A 4,334-nucleotide genomic window follows, 5' to 3' on the forward strand; every position below is an offset into this window, starting at 1 on the left:
AAAATGTTGGGTCCTGTTTGTGTAGCCAGTCTATTAGTCTATGTCTTTTTATTGGGGAATTGAGTCCATTGATGTTAAGAGAAATTAAAGAAAGGTAATTGCTTCCTGTTATTTTTGTTGTTAAAGTTGGGATTCTGTTCCTGAGGCTGTCTTCTTTTAGGTTTGTTTAAGGGTTACTTTCTTGCTTTTTCTAGGGTGTAGTTTCCGTCCTTGTTTTGGTGTTTTCCCTTTATTATCCTAAAGCACAAGTAGTTACTTCAGCTGTTTGCACTGGCCTTCTCTCATAGACCCCACAAACCAGAGACTGTAGCTATCTATTCTGCTATCTCCAAAACATGAACAAGCCAAGGATGGAGGTGCTACGCCTCATTACCCCTTGTCTCCTGCTCCTCACCCCCACTCACACTGCTCTGGCAAGCAAGGGTGCTAGATCTACACCTTTTACCAAGAAACCCCTTTCCTGTTCTCTTCATCCAGGTCAATAGGAGAGGTGAATCTATTTACCTGCATAACCGAGCAAACTGGGTGACCGTAGGCATCTGTTCTTCCAATCCCATCTTCAAGACCCCCAATATGATGCTGTTGGCACATCTGACACCAGAAGCTCGAAAAGAACCAGAACCCCTCTTTAAAACCCTTCTGAAGTCTTCCTCTTCAGGGACTCTGGTGCTCACCAGGTGAGTCACAAGGGCAGAAGGATAGTGATCCCTACCAGCACACCATAGCCCCAGATGGCTAAAAAGAAAGATGGCAAGTGTCCCAGAGGCGCACTTGAGGTACATTGCTTTCTCAAATGTCACAGGCATGTCTCTAAGAGGATATAAACAATGGTTCATCACAAAGGCAGTCAAGGCCGACATAGCACAGCGTTGACGGGCACAGGGGCAGGGTTGGAGTAGAGTGGAGGCAAGATGGACGAGAATGTGCTGACCACTGTGAAGATACTCATCATCGGCGAGAGTGGGGTGGGCAAGTCCAGCCTGCTCCTGAGGTTCACAGATGACACCTTTGATTCAGAACTTGCAGCAACAATAGCTGTTGACTTTAAGGTGAAAACAATTTCAGTGATGGAAATAAGGCTAAACTTGCAATTTGGGATACAGCTGGTCAAGAGAGGTTTAGAACATTAACTCCCAGCTATTATAGAGGTACACAGGGAGTTATATTAGTCTATAATGTCACAAGAAGAGACACCTTTGTTAAACTGGATAATTGGTTAAATGAATTGGAAACATAATGTATAAGAAATGACATAGTAAACATGCTAGTTGGAAATAAAATTGATAAGGAAAACCATGAAGTCGATAGAAATGAAGGCTTGAAATTTGCATGCAAGCATTCTATGTTGTTCATAGAGGCAAATACAAAAACTTGTGATGGTGTTCAGTGTGTCTTGAGGAGCTTGTTGAAAAAATCAGTCAGATACCTGGACTGTGGGAAAGTAAGAACCAGAACAAAGGAGTCAGGCTGTCACACAGGGAAGAGAGCCATGGAGCAGGAGCCTGTGGTGGTTCCATCTCTTGCATATTTGGTTGGATAGTGACATCTTTCTGTATATAAACTCCTAACTGCTAGTAGGGACCTTGCAGTTTGCACATAAGTGTTTTTATCAGGGCAGTGAGTACTTGCAGGAAACCCCCTCATTGGCTTTCCCAAGTGAAATGGTATGGTAAGTATGCACAGTATGCAGTCTGTAGGGTTTTTTTTGGGGGGGGGTATTGTTTTATATTTTTTGTTTTGGTTTGTTTTGTTTTGTGTAACATAAAATAGATGTACCTTCATGAGTACATTTGATTTAATGATTTAGATTTATCCTATCATTTTTAAAAACATCATCTGTCTAGTGTGTGTTGCTGCAAGTCTGCTTTTGTTCTCCCTTTTGCTTAATTACTGAATTACTTGGTATGTAGAACTAGAACCATGGGAAGGTTTCCCTTGAAGAATAACAAAGCATGATTCACAGCTTTTCTAGGATGCTTAGTACTAAGCAAAATTCTCAGTTCAGAATATATCCCAGGCCAATTAAACCTCTATTTGTTCTGATGATGCTTCCAAAATAGTATTGCTAAGTTAAGGAAGTTTGGTATTTTAATTTATACCAGTGATGAACTCAGTTACCCAGGGCATTAACCCTGTGTTGCACATGCTGGGTTCCTGATCTTGGTACGATGTTTTAGTTACATGGCATCTGGCAAGCTTTCTGCCATTTGGGTTTCAGAAGAACATGAATAGTATATTCTTCCACTTTTAAAACCAACATGTTTTTTTCACAAGTGTTGGTAGTGTTTGTCCGGGTGCCTCAGTTGTAACTTCTTGTGTAATGACTGTCTGTATCTTATGGCTTCCATAAATGGCTAGTTGCTATTCAAAACATATTTTTGTGATTTGAAGCTGGGGAAGGAAAACACTAAATGACAATTTGAGAAAGGTGTATTGTTCCAAGTTCTGACTGGCAAGGAGAGGCTATTGCAGTGAGACTGTTGACAAGTTACTGTAAAAGTATCCACTAGTTTATTAATAACCAACCTGTACAGATTAATAAACCTTTTCCACAATATTCAGTTTTCTAACTCCTTGTTATGGTGCATTGTATGTTTTCTTACTCATATGTTATTTAATTTCTTTAACCTCTGCTATTTATGCTCTGTAAGTAAAGTGTACTTAGACTGCTCACTGTATTGTCTCTTATTAAGATGCTGATATTAATTTTTACAGTTTATTATCTATGTACAATGGTAAATGATAAACATTTTGTGTACCTTTGCAATATGTGTGTTAATGGGTTTAAATCAGATTGATTTCTTTCTGAATAGGTTGTCTTCATATGGAAACCTCACATTATATCATTTATACTTGGTGGTCTACATGTGATTAGAGCTTTTATACATTCTGTATATTTTTGTTAAATGTAAGACTTTTGCTTCTATAATGTTAGAGGAAGAGAGCTCACACATGCATTTATAATTTAGTCACATTACATTAAATTTAAATTTTAGATTTATTTAAAAAAAACAAAGGCAGTGGAAATGACAATTAAATTAAAAAATCCTATCTAAAGTGATGAGCACTGGAGACTTGATAAACTCCATCTCAAGTGCATGCTTGTCCTCCCCACAACAGCCTCACTGCCCAATTCTGGACTCATCTTAGCCACTAACTCGGTCTACAATCTTGAGCAAGTAACTTAATTTAAGCCTCACTTTTAGACAGTTTTATCACTAGTGTTTATTGTACAGATAATGAATTTCATTATAACATTTTCATACATATACATATGGAATATGTGTATATTTCCATATATGTGCATTAAGTTCCTTGACCATATTCATCCTTCATTACCCTTTTTTTCTAAACCTCACATCATCAGGCCTCCTCCTCATCTCAGATAGTCCATTTATGCCTTCATGTCTTTTATGTTTGTGTAATCGTGTATGTGTGTGTGTGTGAGAGAGAGGGGGGGGAATGGAGAAAGAGAGAGGGGAGGGGGGAGAGAACGATATGGGAGGTGTGGCAGAGGACAACTGCAGGGGTCAGTTATCAAGCTTCTCCCTTGCTCAGAGGCTGGGTCTCTCCTGCTCACCAGCTGGTTCAGGAGCTTCCAAAGTCAGCTTATCAGGCTTACATAGCAAGCACTTTATCTCCCACCTTCATTTTAAAAATCCAGATTCCTCATGAGAGAAGACATGTTTACTTATATCTTTCTGATTCTAGCTTATTTCACTTAACATGACCTCTAGTTTCAGGCATTTTTCCTGCAGATAACATTACATTAGAAATATTAAAATTAAAAATTAAAAAACATTTCATTATTTTTTTATGTAACTAATAAGTTCCGTTGTGTGTGTATACTTGTTTCTTTATCTGTTCATCTGTTCATAGTCCCTGGTCTGGTTCCATAACTTGCCTGTTGTGACAAGTGCCCTGCTTACTATTAGTAAACAGGTAACCCTCTTGTATGGTGACATAAATTCCATTAGATATACATACCCAGAAGAGGTGTTTCTGGGTCATATGATAGTAGAGGTTTTAGTTTTTTAAGGAGTGTCCACGCTGGTTTCCGTACCCTACCTTACACTTCGTCAATAGTATATAAGGCTTTCCATTTCCTTCCCACAGCATTGCCAGCATCTGTCTTTTCTTCATGGTAGTAACCATTCCAACTGATCATAAAATCTCACTGTAGTCTTATTTGAATTCCTAGACATCTAACCCTCAATTTTGATTACATTTTATTTTCATGTGCATATGTGTTTGTGTGTGTGCATCTACAAGTCCAGTATCAAAAGACAAGTGTGTAGACTCAGTATGTCCTTCCTTCACCATGTGGGATTAAA

The 4,334-nt window shown here is 38.6% G+C and overlaps 1 pseudogene; it reads left to right on the forward strand.

Moving 5' to 3' along the window:
* Positions 1 to 911: 911 nt before the first annotated feature.
* On the forward strand, positions 912 to 1,540 carry LOC110324615 (annotated as a pseudogene).
* Positions 1,541 to 4,334: the final 2,794 nt, after the last annotated feature.

The sequence above is a fragment of the Mus pahari genome, chromosome 7, assembly GCF_900095145.1.
Source record: "Mus pahari chromosome 7, PAHARI_EIJ_v1.1, whole genome shotgun sequence".
NCBI classification, from domain to species: Eukaryota; Metazoa; Chordata; class Mammalia; order Rodentia; family Muridae; genus Mus; species Mus pahari.